This window comes from Pseudorca crassidens, chromosome 1 (genome assembly GCF_039906515.1).
Source record: "Pseudorca crassidens isolate mPseCra1 chromosome 1, mPseCra1.hap1, whole genome shotgun sequence".
Classification (NCBI taxonomy): Eukaryota; Metazoa; Chordata; class Mammalia; order Artiodactyla; family Delphinidae; genus Pseudorca; species Pseudorca crassidens.
In genome coordinates this window covers 123627806-123644679 of record NC_090296.1, presented here as the reverse complement: position 1 = coordinate 123644679, position 16874 = coordinate 123627806, and the positions used below count along the sequence as shown (strand labels likewise).

The following is a 16874-nucleotide window of genomic DNA, read 5'->3' as shown; positions in this document are numbered from 1 at the left end:
TCCCCCTTAGTAGGTTGTCTTTGTTTTGCTGACTGTTTCCTTTGCTGCACATAATCTTTTCAGTTTGATGTAGTCCCATTTGTTTATTTTTGCTTTTGTTTCCCTTGCCTGAAGAGACAAATCTAGAAAGATATTGCTAAGACCAATGTCAAAGAGCATACTGCCTGTGTTTTCTTCTGGAGTTTTACGGTTTCAGGTCTTACATTCAAATCATTAATTCATTTTGAGTTAATTTTTGTGTATGGTGTGAGCTAGTGATTTTTGTGTATGGTGTGAGCTAGAGTTTCATTTTTTTGCACATGGCTGTCAAGTTTTCCTAGCACCATTTGTTGAAGAAGTCAGCCTTTCTTCATTGTATGTTCTATGCTCCTTTGTCATAAATCAATTCTCCATACATGAGTGGGTTTATTTCTGGCCTCGCAAATCTCTTCCACTGACCAGTTTATCTATTTTTCTGCCAATACCATGCTGTTTTGCTTACTATAGCTTTGTAGTATAGTTTGAAATTAGGGAGTGTGATACCTCCAGCTTTGTTCTTTTTTCTCAGGATTGCCTTGGCTATTCAGTATCTTGTGGTTCCATGTAAATTTTAATATTATGTAAATTTTATAATTTTTGGCTCTATTTCTCTGAAAATTGTCCTTGGAATGTTGATAGGTATTGCACTGAATCTGCAGATTGCATTAGGTAATATGGACATTTTAACAATATTACTTCTTCCAATCCATAAGCATGGAATATCTATTTATATTTATGTCTTCTTCAATTTCTTTCAATGTCTTCCACTTTTGAGTGTAAAGGTCTTTCAAATCTGTAGTTAAGTTTATTTCTACATATTTTATTCTTTTTGTTGTAATTTAAATAGGATTCTTTTCCTAATTTCTCTTCCTGCGAGCTGCTCATTGCTAGCAGATAGAAACACAACAAATTTTTGTATTTTGATTTTGTACCCTGCAACTTTACTGTATTTATTCTTTCTTTCTTTCTTTCTTCTTTCTTTTTTGGCCATGCAGCATGCAAAATCTTAGTTCCCCAACCAGGGATCAAACCTGTGACCCCCACAGTGGAAGCACGAAGCGTCAACAACTGGACCACCAGAGAATTCCCCTGTATTTATTATTTCTAATAGCTTTTTGGTGGAGTCTTTAAGAGTTTTCTATTTATAAAATCATGTCATCTGCAAATAGTGGTGAATTTACTTCTTTCCAATTTGGATGACTTCTACTTCTCTTTTTTGCCTAAGTGCTCTGGCTAGGACTTCCAATACTATGCTGAATAAGAGTGGCAAGAGTTGGCATCCTTGTCTTGCCCCAATTTTAGAGAGATAGCTTTAAATTTTTCACCATTACGTATGATGTTATCTGAAGGTTTGTTTTATATATGGCCTTTATTATGTTGAGGTATGTCCCTCCTATGTTGAGAGTTTTTATTATAAATTAGCATTAAATCTTGTCAAATGTTTTTTCTGCATCTATTGAGATAATCATATGATTTGAGGCCTTCATTTTGCTAATGTGGTATATCACATTTACTGATTTGTAAATGTTGAATAAATCCCACTTGATTATGGTAAATGATCCTTTCAATGTACTGTTGAATTCAGTCTGAATACTTTTTGCTGACTCAACAATACTTTGTTGCAGATTTTTGCTTGTATTGAAATGTTCATCAAAGATATTGGCCTGTAATTTACTCTGTTTGGTATCAAGGTGATATTGGCCTCACAAAGTGATTTAGGAAGTGTCAGTGGGAGCCATTTTTGTGATGTCAGGCTACCTTGCTAATGCCAGCGCTGGTGGGCATGCATTTGAATTTCTCCATGTAACCTGTTAGTGCCAGTGGCCATGCCCCACTTAGAGCTCTGCCTACCCCTGTGCCTAAGCCAGGCCTCATAGCCAGCTGAGTGACAGCCCTGCCCATCAGTGCCCCACAGTCACTGTGGCCCTGCCACAATAGGAGGCCCATGCAGTCCACCTAGGAACACCTGGCTCTGGTGGCCAGGCAGAATTACACTTCTGAGCCCCACAGGACATCTATATAAGACCACTCCTTCAGGATTGGGAAACAGCTGATACAGCTAATACACAGAAGCAAACACAGAGACTTAGGCAAAATGAGGAAATAGAGAAATATGTTCCAACTGAAAAACCAAGGGAAAAAACCTCAAGAAAAGAACTAAATCATAGAGAGATAAACAATCTACTTGATAAAGAGTTAAAAGTAATGTCATAAAAATGCTCACCAGGGACTTCCTTGGTGGCGCAGTGGTTAAGAATCCACTTGCCAATGCAGGTGGCACAGGTTCAAGCCCTGGTCAAGGAAGATCCCACATGCCATGGAGCAACTAAGCCCATGCGCCACAACTACTGAGCCCACGTGCCACAACTAATGAAGCCCATGCACCTAGAGCCTGTGCTCTGCAACAAGAGGAGCCACCACAACAAAGAGTAGCCCCCGCTCACTGCACTAGAGACAGCCCGTGTGCAGCAACAAAGACCCAATGCAGCAAAAAATAGTAATAATAATAAAATGCTCACTGAACTTGGAAGAATGGAAAAACACAGTGAGACCTTCAACGAAAAGATAGAAGACATAAGAATGTACCAAACAGAAATTATAACTGAACTGAAAAATACACTACAGGGGTTCAACAGCAGACTTGATGAGGTAGAACCAATCATCAAGCTGGAAGACTAAAGAATGGAATTCACCCAGACATAGCAGCAAAATGAAGAAAGAATTTTAAAAAGTGAAGATATGATAAGGGACCTTTCGGACAACATTAAGCAGCATAACATTCACATTATAGGGGTCCCAGAAGAAGAAGAGACAGAGAAAGGGCCAAAATAAATTATTTAAATAGTGGCTCAGAAATTCCCTAATCTAGGGAAGGAAACAGACATCCAGGTCCAGGAAGCCCCAAGAGTTCCAAATAAGGTGAATCAAGAGAGATACATAACAAGACACATTATGATTAAAATGCTGAAAGTTAAAGGTAAAGAGAAAATCCTAAAAGCAGCAAGAGAATAACAACTTGTTACATAGAAGGGAAACCCCAAAAGGCTATCAGCAGATTTTTCAGCAGAAACTTCACAGGCCAGAAGAGAATGGCATAACATATTCAAAGTAAAGAGAAAAAACTTCCAACCAAGAATGCTCTACCCAGCAAGGTTGTCATTCAGAATTCAGTAAGACATCAAGAGATTCCCAGAGAAGCAAAAGCTAAAAGAACTCATGATCACTATACTGGCCCTAAGAGAAATATTAAAGGGACTTCTTTAAGCTGAAAAGAAATGACACTAATTAATAAGAAAATTTATGGAAGGAAACATCACACTGGAAAAGGTAAATAAGTAACAAAGGTAGTGGATCAATCACTCAGAAAGCAAGCATGAAAATTAAAAGACAAAAAGTAATAAAATCAACTATAACTGCAATTAGTTAAGAGATACACAAAATAAGATGTAAAATGTGTCATCAAAGTATAAAATGTTGGGGGTAGTAAAAAGATAAACCTTTGGAATTTGTTCAAATTTAAGTTGCTACCAACCCAATACATACTAATTATACAGTAAGTAGGATATTGTATGTGAACTTCAGAGTAACAGCAACGAAAAAACTTATAGTAAATACACAGAAGAAAATGCGAAAGGAATCTAAACATAACTCTAAAGAAAACCACCAACACACAAGGGAAGAGAGAAAGAAAATAAGCAACAGAGAGGCACTACAATAACATCCAGTAAACAGTTAACAAAATGGCAATAAGTACCCATCAATAATTACTTTAAATATAAATGGACTAAATTCACAAATCCAAAGACACAGAGTGGCTGAAGGGATTTAAAACAAAAAACATCTATATGCTGTCTACAAGAGACTCACTTCAGAAGAAAGAACACACACAGACTGAAAGTAAAAGGATGGAAAAAGATATTCCATGGAAATAGAAACGAAAAGAAAGCTGGAATAGCTATACTCATAAAAGACAAACTTTAAAACAAAGATGGTATTAAAAGACAAAGACATTATATAAGGATAAAGGGGTCAATCCAGCAAGACTGTATAACATTTCTAAATGTACATGTACCTAACAGGGGAGAACCAAAATATATAAGGCAAATATTAACAGAATTAAAGGGAGAAATGGAAAGCAATACAATAATAGTAGGGGAATTTAACACCCCACTTACAACAACAGATAGATCATCCAGACAGAAAATCAATAAGGAAACATCAGGTTTAAACAACAAATTATACTAAGTAGATTTAATAGATAAATAGAGTACATTCCATCAAAAGCAACTGATTACACATTCTTCTCAAGTGCACATGGAACATTCTCCAAGACAGACCACATGTTAGGTCACAAAACAAGTCTCAATAAAGTCAAGAAGACTGAAATCATGTCAAGTATCTTCTGCAACCAAATAGTATGAAACTAGAAATCAATCGCAAGGGGAAAAAAATGGGAAAAATCACAGAAACATGGACAGTAAAACAACATGTTACTTAACAACCAGTGGGTCACTGAAGAAATCAAAGGAGAATTTAGTACCCAGAGACAAATGAAAACAGAAATGTGATATACCTAATTCAGTGGGATGAAGCAAAAGCAGTTCTAAGAGGGAAGTTCATAGCAATACAGGCCTACCTTAAGGAACAAGAAAAATCCCAAATAAACAATCTAACCTAACACCTAAAGGAACTACAAAAAGAAGAACAAATGAAGCCCCAAATTAGTAGAAGGAAATAATAAAGATAGGAAGGAAACAAATAAAATAGAAATTAAAACAAAAAAAAACCAGAAAAGATCAATGGAACTAAGTACTGGTTCTTTGAAAAGATAAACAAATTCAACAAACTTTTAGCTGGACTAACCAAGAAAAAAAGGAGGAGGACTCAAATTAAATCATAAATGAAAGAGGAGATGTTAAAATTGATACCTCAGAAATAAAGGATCAAAAGAGACTATTATAAATAATTATACACCAACAAATTTGACAACCTAGAAGAAATGGATAAATTCCCAGAAATATATAATCTTTCAAGACAATCATGAAAAAATAGAAAATCTGAATAGACAGATTTCTATTAAGGAGTCTGACACAGAAATAAAAAACCTTCCAATAAACAGAAGTCCATGACCAAATGGCACCACTGGTGAATTCTACAAAACAGTCAAAGAAAATTTAACACCTATCCTTTTCAAACTCTTTCAAAAAACTGAGGAGAAGGAAAACCTTCTAAACACATTTTACGAAGCCAGCATTACCTTGATACTAAAACCAGACAAGGACGTGACCAAAAAAACAAAAAAAAAATTACAGGTCAATAGCTTTGATAAACAGATTAAAAAATCCTCAACAAAACATTAGCAAATGGCGTCCAACAATACAGTAAAAGGATCATACACCAAGTACACCACAATCAAGTGGGATTTATTCCACGGTCGCAAGGATGGTTCAAAATTCACAAATCAATAAATGTGATACATCACAATAACAAAAGGAAGGATAAATATCACATGATCATTTTGATAGATGCAGAAAAGCATCTGACAACAGTCAACATCCCCTTATAATAAAAACTCTCTACAAAGTGGGTACAGAGCAAACATACCTCAACATAATAAAGGCTACATACAACAAACCCACAGCTAACATACTGAACAGTGAAAAGTTGAAAACTTTTCATCTAAGAACAGGAACAAGACAAGAATGCCCACCTTCACCACTCTTATTCAACATGGTATTGGAAATCCTAGCCACAGCAATTAGGCAAGAAAAAGAAATAAAAGGCATCCAAAATGGAAAGGAAGAAGTAAAACTCACTATTTGTAGATAGCATGATACTATACATAGAAAACCCTGAAGACTCCACCAAAAACTGTTAAGACCAATAAATGAATTCAGTAAAGGTGCAGGATACAAAATCAATACACAGAAATCTGTGGTATTTCTACACAATAATAAACTATCAGAAAGAGAAATTAAGAAAACATTCCCATTTATAACTGCATCAAAAAGAATAAAATACCTAGGAATAAATTTAACCAAGGAGATGAAAGACCTGTAAACTGAAAACTATATAAGACACTGGTGAAAGAAAATGAAAAAGACACAAATAAATGGAAAGATGCTCTATGCTCATGGATTGGAAGAATTAATATTGTTAAAATGTCCATATGACCCAATGTGATCTACAGATTCAATGCAATCCCTATCAAAATTCAAATGGCAACATTTACAGAACTAAAACAAACACTTCCAAAATTTGTATGGAACCACAAACGATCCTGAATAGCCAAAAAAATCCGGAGAAAGAAGAAGGCTAGAAATATCATGCTCCCTGATTTCAAACTATACTACAAAGCTACAGCAATCAAAACAGTGTGATACTGCCACAGAAATAGAGACATAGATCAGTGGAACAGAATTCACAGTCCAGAAATAAACCCACTCATATATGGATAATTAATTTACACCAAAGGAGCAAAGGATTGTCTCTTCAATAAATGGTGGTTGGCAAACTGGACAGTCACACACAAGAAAATGAAACTAGACCACCATCTTACACCATACACAAAAATTAACTCAAAACAGATTAAAGGCTTGAATGTAAGATCTGAAACCATAAAATTCTTAGAAGAAAACATAGGCAGTAACCTCACTGATCAGTCTTTAAATGTTTTTGTGGATCTGACTCCAAAGGCAAGGAAAACAAAAGCAAAAATAAACAAATGGGACTACATCAAACTGAAAAGTTTATGCACAGCAAAGGAAACCATCAATAAAACAAAAAGGCAACCTACCAAATGGGAGAAGATATTTGCAAATGATATATCTGATAAGGGGTTAATATCCAAAACATATAAAGAACTCACACAACTCAACAACAACAGAAAAAACTCAATTTAAAAATGGGCAAAGGATATGAATAGACATTTTTCCAGAAAAGAAATACAGATAGCCAACAGGCACATGAAAAAAAATGTCCAACATCACTAATTATCAGGGAAATGCAAATCAAAACCACAATGAGATATCCCCTCATGCCTGCTGGAATGGCCATTATCAAAAAAAGCAAGGAATAACAAATGTTGGAGAGGATGCCGAGAAAAGAGAACTCTTATACACTATTGGTGGGACTGTAAATCGGTGTAGCCACTACGGAAAACACTATGGCGATTCCTCAAAAAATTAAGAATAAAACTATCATTTGACCCAGCTATTCCACCTCCAGGTATTTATTGGGAGAACAAGAAAACACTATTTTAAAAAGATACATGCACCTCTACATTCACTGCAGCATTATTCACAATAGCTAAGGTAAGGAAACCACCTAAGTCTCCATCGATGGATGAGTGGATAAAGAAGATGTGATATATATATATACAATGGAATATTATTCAGTAACAGAAAAGAATGAAATCCTACCATTCTCAACAACATGGATGGACCATGAAGGTATTATGATAGGTGAAATATGTTAGAAGGAGAAAGAGAAAAAACTGTATGATTTCATTCATATGTGGACTGAAAAAAAGCCCAAACAAACAAAATAAAACAATGACGAACTCACAGATACAGAGAACAAATTAGTAGTTACCAGAGGGGTAGGGGATTGGTGGGGGGTGGGGGGGAAGTGGACGAAGGAGGGGGCAACTACATGGTGATAGATGGTAACTATAATTGTGGTGGTGGTCACTTCGTAGTGTATACAGATGGTAACTTATAATGCTGTACACCTGAAACTTATATTTTAAAAAAAGGAATAAGGTGCTGATACCTGCTACAACATAGATGAACCTTATAAATGTTACGTTAAATGGAAAAAGTCAGACACAAAAATCCGCATACTGCATGATCCTATTTGCCAAAATAAGCAAATTCATAGAGAAAGAAAGTAGATTAGTAGTTACCTGGGGCAGAGGTAGGGAGTAGGATGGAAAAGTGGGGAGGGAAGTCAGGAATAGGGAATGAATGCTAATAGTTATGGGGCTTCATAGTGGGATACTGAAATGTTCTAAAATTGATTGTGGTGATGGTTGCACAATTCCATGAATACACTAAAAACCACTGAAGTGTACACTTTAATGATTGAATTTAATGGTATGTTAAATATCTCAATAAAGCTGTTTTCTAAAAATAGAACTTACAATTTCCAAAATTTCAATCAGTTACTAGTTTCATGACATTTGCCATAACTACCACCCATACTATTATCTACAAAACATTTTTCTATAAAAAGAACTACTTAAATTTTAAAAGAAAATTTATAACACTAACCTAAATGAAAAATCAGCTAATATAAAAAAATGGATATGGCAATATATTGGCAGTGCTACTCAAATTAAATTTGAGAACCCAGGCTATGGCAAAACAATGGCCACGTAGAAAATAGAGCACAAAAAACAAAATAAGTCAGTAAACAGGGAATGAACACTAGGACTAACTGGCCCCAACGTTTCTGAACAAGCTGCTGCCTGTGATGAACTGAGGTCTCACTTGTCCTACCCTGCCCTGCAGTCCCAGAATGTAGAGACACCTGAGAGTCCTAGAGATAAAAATGTGAAGACTGGCTCAAGTGCCAGGAAAGGCTTCTCTCTTCTCTGAGTTCGGTCACCAGGCTCTGTAAAGGCAAGAATCAAATGGCAGGCCCAAAATAGTGAGAAGCCTGCTAGTAGCACTATTCTAAAAATTATAGGCCCAATTAACTGAAGTCAGGACAGTACATCTATGAATTGTCTCATGTTTGTCAATAAATTCTAGAAAAATCGGGATTTCAATCAGTTCCTCTCCAATGTTCATAAAATCTATCACCCATGTTTTTGCTTTTTCTGAAATATAAGAAAATCTTAGTATTTACCTTTCTGAGACTGGTACTTAAACAATGCTGATGTCCGCATACTCCAAAACTATCAATAATTTTTCACATGTTTCCTAATGGAAAGTAAGTGTATTACAGTAAAATAAGTAGTATTCTGAAGAGCAACACAGACATTTTATAAGTCCAAGTTGTTTAATGAGGTTTTCAATTCTGATCACACCTATATTTACTACCATGAAAACATCAAGTAAAAGGCATTTATTTTCTCCCATGAACCTGGCATGCCTCTTTGAAAATATCAAAATTACTTCTCTTTCCAATAGTATATTAAAAGCTGGCTTGACACATACAGAAATCTTTACAAATGAAATATGATGTCTGAGATTTGCTTCAAAACAATGGGGAGTGATAGCTTTTACGGGACAAGACTGTCCATGCATAGGTAACTGCTGAAATAAATTGGTATACAGAAATTAATTTTTCTATTCTCTCCATTTCACAAAATATATAATATTAAATATATAATAAACTTAGTGCTTTAAGAAGTTAGGGGACTTCCCTGGTGGCACAGTGGTTAAGAATCCACCTGCCAATGCAGGGGACACAGGTTCCAGCCCTGGTCCGGGAAGATTCCACATGCTGTGGAGCAACTAAGCCCGTGCACCACAACTACTGAGCCTGCACTCTAGAGCCCATGAGCCACAACTACTGAGCCCACGCGCCACAACTACTGAAGCCCGGGCACCTAGAGCCCGTGCTCCGCAACAAGAGAAGCCAACGCAATGAGAGGCACCACAACGATGAGTAGCCTCTGCTCACTGCAACTAGAGAAAGCCCATGTACAGCAACGAAGACCCAATGAAGCCACAAATAAATAAATAAACATATATTTTTTTAAGTTATCATTAAAAAGTAGTAATTATTTTAGCAAAGCTTCATGAAATCTTTAGTGTTTCATGTCACAGAGGGGAAAGTCTGCCTATAAATCATTTCATTCTAATATTTTTTAAGGTTGTCTCCACCAATGGACTGTAGATCTTTTGCTTATATTCCTTAAGACTTACTGCCAAAGCCAAACACGTTTGTGAAAAAGGTTACCATCCCAGCATAAAACTGGAAACAGATTTCTATTAGTGACTTATTTTGTTATACATGCCATCTGCCGTTTTCACTTCTACAATTTCAGAAATGCCAATTTCACAATGGATATTAGATTGCACCATTAAAGAAAATTCTATTTAACTTCCCACTAAATACCACCATCACTTTCTAAGTGTTTAAAGAATGTTCCCATGTGATTCCCAAAGAATTTTTGCTTCTCCTTTAAATTAGGTTGGGTTGTAGTTGGGTATGAAGGTGAAAGAAAAGACAGAATCTCAAGCCCCTTAATCTTATCCTTAAAACATTAAAGTGGTTAAATGAAGGAATTAATAAAGTCAAAATCAAATCAACATTTTAGTGATTCTTAAATATCTATGAAGCTGTAAGGTCAAATATTTTTGAAGTCTATGTTTAAAACACTAGATCCTTTGGAGACCAATCAACAAATTATTCATAACTGCATTCATATAGCAACACTGATTATGCTTCCATGCATAATCCACCAGGTAGACTGACCTAAACCACCAGGGTTTAGAGAATTTTAGAGAATAAAGAATGGCAGCTCAGTGGAGTGGAGAGAAAGAAGGAAAGGAGCATGCATTTGCTGAGTGCTTACTACGGGCCAGGAGCAGTTCTAAACGCTTTACAGACACCTCATTTACTTGCTATCAACAAATTTATGAGGTGGATAATAACATCCATATTTTATACATGAGGAAACCAAGACTCAGAAAAATTAATCTGTCCAAGAACAAGTAGGAGAGCTGGGATTCAAACTCAGATCAGTTTGCCTTCAAGGCCATCATACCACACTTCCTCCCACAAAGACACCTTTCCAAATCATATTAAAAATTCTTTGATTAAAATATTAATTCCTTAGTGGATATTATTCAGATCATTTCAATATGCAGCATAAATCAATCTGCACCACTACATTTTGAGGAAAAGTCATAGTTACCTGGAGAAAAAAAAAATACAAGGGCCAGAGCATCAATATAAACCAGACAGGGACACTGGTCAGAATACCAACCTCAGGTCTGAAAACTTAATTCCAGATGAACCATTCACCAATGGGTGATCTGGAGCAAGTAATGACCTCAGTTTCCCCACTGGTAAAATGGACATAACGCTTAACCCATCCTTCCACCTCGGATTGTTTATGAGAATGAAATTAATGTTGGTGAAATCAATATGTAAACTATAACAAACTATAATACACATAAGGAACTACTATCTACTCAGTAAGATGACTATACTGAACAGCTATTTTCATGTTAGAATAACTTAGCACAAACAGAATGAGGAATACAGTTCACAAACGACAGGAAGCTGCTCTCAGGCGGGCAGGCCCCACCTCAGCGAGAGCCACTTGACAGCAGCAGGTGCTGCTTGGAGGACCAGTTTTCTGCCTGCTTTCAAACAATCCCGTCCCTCACTCCGTCCCTCACTGGTAGGGGAGGGTAGGCGGGAATAAAGTGCTGGGAAGAGAGCACTAGAACAGGCAGAAGGCTGGGTTCTACTACACCCAGGTGCCAGGCCCTGGTTCAACTCTTTACCCCTCCAGGCCTCAGTTTACGCATTTGTAAGATGGAGAGACCTTTCCCGCCCTACTTCCCGGGGAGAGCTAATACCCGAGTCACTGTGCAGGGAAAGCGTGGTAAACCCCGCTGAGAATGAGATGATGACGATCACCTGTCAAATGAAAGGCTGGGAGGGCGGCTCCTCCGCTAGCCCTTCGCAGTTTAGATATTCCAGAAACCTCGGACCGGGCCGCCCCTCTAAGGAGTAACGCAGCCCCCCTGTCCACCTCTCGGCCCGCGGGGTGCGCGCAGTCCCCTGTCGCTCACACCCCGAGCTGAGTCCACAGGGCAGGCCCAAAGCCTGCCCACCCCCGCCCCCAGGCCTCCTCAGAGGACCCCAGGGCCCTCCCGACTAGCCGCGGCTCCCCTCCCCCAGCAGTGTTCCCTGCCCTTCTCCGCTCCCACTCCCAGGTGAGAGGAGGGGGTGAAAGGGCGTACCCCGCCGCCATTTTGTCCCCTTGGCCCCCGCTAAGCATTCCGCCGGCCCGCACCCCAGCCCACGCCCGCCCAACTCTGTGCAACGCGCGCCCCTCGCGGACACTCACCCCTGACCGCCCTGCGCAGTTCGGAGCGGCTCCGAGCGTCCCGCCGGGAAAGGGGCGGGGCGGGGGCGGGGCGGCTGCAGAGGGGCGGGGCGGCTGGCCGCTGCACCACGTGACTTGCAGCTGCAGCCGCGCCTCTCCCCGCTCCACTCTTCGGCAGTCCGCGCGCAAGCGCAGCCCGGTTCCCGCCTATGGGCCGCCGAAGCGGGAGGCAGGGCGTGGGCGCGTTTCGTGGCCCGGTCACGGCTGCTTGTAGGTGGCTGGCTGTTCCACCCCCTAGGCTGTGCGATTGCACGAGCTTTTGGCCACACGGTTCTCTCTGTCTTTCGGAATCAGCTCCTTCCCCCTGCCTCCCTTATCACCACAGTCTGTCCCATAGATAAAGGACCTAGAAGTACGCCTCAAAAATCTGTGACTGAAAGCGCTTCAGAAAAGCAGCAGCCCTAAGCTGAACACAGTTTATTCTCTGCCGCAAAGCTTTATTCAGCTTCTCTTGTGCGCCAGGCTTGAAAGTCTCAAAGTACAAAGACCTAACAATTTAACGGTGTTAAATTAGAGCTCTGAACAACGCAGACCATAATTATCACATGAATATTCCCCCATCACTTTTCATACATCTGAGAAACTCTCTTTACCTTTCCCTCTCCTTTGCTTCCCACGATAAGCAGGAAGTTATGGAATCCAATGGAGTCTACTTCACAACTAGACTGTAAGTACTGTGAGGGCAGGACCCATATTGTTGGCTGTTGTGGCTCCTCTTCCCTCTTGCCTTCTTAGAAAACTTGCTCTTTCGTTCATTTATTTAACAAGTGTTTTTTGAGTACCTACTATATGTCAGATGCTATTCTAGATGCTTGGACTTAAGAAATAAACAAAAGAGATAAAAATCCGTGCCTTCCTGGAGCAAGGTAGAAACAGACAATAAATAGTGAACATAATAAAGTTCCATGATAATGAGATGATAAGCACTACAGTAAACAAAATGAGTAGGATAAGGAGGCAACATAATGCGATTTCCTGAAAGGTGGTCAGGGCGTTATTCCTCTTATCAATTGTCCCCTTTCTCCTCTCTCTTTCATTTCCATAAGCATTTAAATAACCTCTCCCATCTTGAAATCTCCCACCCAACCCACCAAACCCCACTTCAACCTCTGCTTGCTTTCTTCTGTTTACAGATCTGCCGTTCACGGATACATCTCTCTGACTACCTACACAAGGACGTCTCCAATTCCTCAACTACTACTCATGTCTAGAAGCTCATGTTAGGGACTTCCCTGGTGGTCCAGTGGTTAAGAATCCGCCCGCCAATGCAGGGGACACGGGTTCAATCCCTAGTCTGGGAGGATCCAACATGCCATGGAGCGACTAAGCCTGTGTGCCGCAACTACTGAGCCCATATGCTGCAACTATTGAAGCCTGTGCACCTAGAGCCCGTGCTCCACAACAAGAGAAGCCACCACAATGAGAAGCCTACTCACCACAACAAAGAGTAGTCCCCGCTCGCTGTAACTAGAGAAAGCCCGCATGCAGCAATGAAGACCCAGCGCAGCCAAATAAATAAATACTCACGTTACTGCCCTCCGGTTTCTGCCCCACCACATTATGAAAACCACTCTTCAAAGTCACTAGGGATCTCCCTACTGCAGATCCTATGGGCGTTATCATCATGACCTAACTTAATTTCTCTGAGTCAGTTGACACTCCTTACATCTGGAAACACTCTTTCCTTGCCTTCCACTTTTACTCTCTTGATCTCACTTCTCCATCTCTAACCACTCCCTCTCCACCTCTTTTGAAGTCTCCTGTTATTTCTCTCACCCCTTAAATGTTGGTGTCCCTCAGGGATAGGTGTAGGCCCTCTCTTTTCCAGCTGGACACACTTTCTCTGGTGATTGCTTCTTTTTAAATTCAGTTAGTATCTTTGTCCCCTATATTTCCCAAGATATATCTCCAGCCCTGATTTCTGCTTTGAGCTCCAGAGCCACATGGTTAACTACCTGGTCATCTCCACTTGAACCTCTCAAAATCAAGAAGACAAAAACAAAAACCACTCATCTTTCTTATATACATATAAAACAGCTTGAGATATTTTATTTATTACACAGTTCACTCAAAGTGTTCAATGGTTTTTAGTACATTCACAGCGTTGTGCAACCGTCACTATAATCAATTTTAGGACATTTTCATCACCCCAAAAATGAACCCAATGCTCATTAAAAGTCACTTGCCCACTTCCTCTCAGCCATAAACAACCACTGATCTATTTTTTCCATATATAGATTTGCCTATTCTGGACATTCTATGCAAAAGGAATCATGCAATATGTGGTATTTTGTGACTGGCTTCTTTCACTTAGCATGTTTTTCAAGCTACAACCACATTATAACATGTATCAATACTTCAATCCTTTTATGGCTGAATAATATTCCATTGTATGGATATACCTCATATTATTTATCCATTTATCAGTTGATGGGTATTTAGGTTACCTCCATTTGGGGGCTATTATGAATAATGCTGCTATGAACATTTGTGTACAAGTTCTGTGTAGACATATGTTTTCATTTCTCTTGGATAAATACCTAGGAGTGGAATTGCTGGGTCATAGGTAACTCTATGTTTAACTTTTTGGAAAACTGCCAGACTATTTATAAAACCAGCTGTATCATTTTACATTCCCACCAGCAGTACAGGAAGTTTCCAATTTCTTGATATCCTCTCCAACACTTGAATTGCCTGTCTTTTTTATTACAGCCAACCTAGTAGGTGTGAAGTGGTATTTCACTGTGATTGTGATTTGTATTTCCCTAATGACTAATGATGTTCAGCACCTTTTCATGTACTTATTGGCCATTTGTGCACGTAGAGAAATGTCTGTAGAGAAATGTCTATTCAAATAGACATTTGAATGTTGTAGAGAAATGTCTATTCAAATCCTTTGCCTATGTTTAAATTGGGTTACCACTCATTATTTTTTGCACAAAATCTGTTCCTATTATTGTTCTGACAAATACTCTGGTGCCCCTCCATGAAATGCCCCTTCTTCAGCCCCACTGGTGGCAGGCTTGACCATGTGACTTGCTTTGGCCAATAAAATTTGAGAAGAAGGATCAATTCCAAGCAGAAGCTTTAAGCACCAGCTGGTGGGTTCACCATGTCTCCTTTTTGTATGCCACAAGACTAGCAATCTGTTTCAGAGAGAAGTTGTTCCATCAGCCTGGGTTCCAGAGTGAAGATGACATGGAACAGAACCACAGCTGATCCCCAAAGGACTTGTAGCATTTTTCTTTGTAAGCCACTCAGATGTGTGTGGACATTTGTTACTGCAGCACAACCTAGCCTGTGCTAAAGGATACACCTGTCCTATGTGCTGTGTGAGTGCCTCTACTATCCCTCCAGCCTCCTTGACATGGCCTACCAGGCCATGAAGATCAGGCCTGTTGACCTCTCCAGGCTCATTTCCAGGCCATTCCCTCAACCACCCTATACTCCAGACAAAATAAAATACGTTGATACCCTGGAATTCACTTCTTCCTCTCTTTCTCTCCCCATCCTGGACCTTTGTCCAATTTGTTCCTTACTACCGGAATAACAGTAATATCTATCTTTCCCTGAGTATTTTCTATGTGCAAGACAATATTTATATATGGTCTCATTTTGTCTGACAGCAACCCTGAGAATTAGGCAATCTATCCCACTTTACAAATCAACAAAGTCCCTAGACTTACTTTTCCTAGAGCAAACAGCTAGAAAGGGGCAGAGACAGGATTTGAACCCAGGTCTGTTTGACTCCAAAGCTCCTCTTTGAATCTTTATGCTATAAAAATAGATAGAGTTATTTATCTTTTATTGAGCATTTACCATGTGGCAGGCATTACACTGAAGCACTTTGCATGGACTAAATTTAACCCATTAAAGAAATCACATACAATAGAAGTATAGAATTGTGGTATCCCATAGCAGTTAAGACTCTGACTTTGGGGTCAGATCATGTAATTGTGTGACCTTGAAAAAATTACTAAACTCTCTAAACTTCATTTTCCTCATCTGTAAAATGTAGCAGTAAGATGTACCTCAATGGGTTTTTGTGAGTATTAAATGAATCAATTTTTAGAAAGCACTTAGAATAGCTTAGTCTATAGTTAGAGCTCAAATTATATCAGCTATAATGTTTATTTTCTCATCTAGCCTCGCAACAAATAGATATGAGGTTGGTACTATTATGTAACTGTCCCCTTTCCTTCAGCTGCCCTGTCCTTTCCCACCTCTTGACTTCTGACACACTACTCCCTCCAGAATGCGCCTGCTCTTCTTTGCCACCTGGCAGACTCCCACTCACCTCTGGGACCTCAGATATCCTTTCCTGCACTGCTGCAGCAAGCTTGGTTGCTCTCCCCACTGGGCTTCCAAAGCACTTTGTTCAAAGTCTGATAGTTAGATCCCCTTGAAAACTAGGAACAAGAACCCAGTAAAAAGTAGAGTTTACTGTAAGACTGGAATTGAAATGCGGAGGCCTTCGAAACCAGTCTCTCTTGCTTCTCTCAGGTGGATTCCCTGGCTTCTCTGCTTCTTTCTGTTTTTGGCACTAGGAGAGGTGAAGCCAAGAGATTTCCCCTCGCTTGCTCTCCCTCAGGCACCATCTCCAATGGTTAATACATCTTCTCCATGGCTCCAGCTCCAACTGGGAACCTCTTGCCATGGCTCTAGATTCTGCCTGACAGCCTTGGCTTTGATGTTCTGATAACATCACATCTTTCCATTGTTCACGGGCAGATTAATTTGCTCACCTGTTTGATTTGAATGCTGTTATCACCTCCAA

At 39.4% G+C, this 16874-nt stretch overlaps 1 protein-coding gene across 6 annotated transcripts in view; it reads right to left on the bottom strand.

The window, feature by feature from the left end:
• SCAPER (S-phase cyclin A associated protein in the ER) overlaps positions 1-12147 on the bottom strand; it is a 492749-nt gene extending 480602 nt beyond the window's left edge. For 3 of the 6 annotated variants that reach the window (XM_067754830.1, XM_067754870.1, XM_067754881.1), the window contains exon 1: positions 12059-12147. The gene's annotated coding sequence lies outside the window, so the exon portion shown is untranslated. Of the gene's footprint in view, positions 1-8871; positions 8935-11625; positions 11786-11951; positions 12008-12058 lie in introns of those variants that run through there. The other 3 variants (XM_067754838.1, XM_067754859.1, XM_067754847.1) reach the window with 3 other exon arrangements.
• Positions 12148-16874: the final 4727 nt, after the last annotated feature.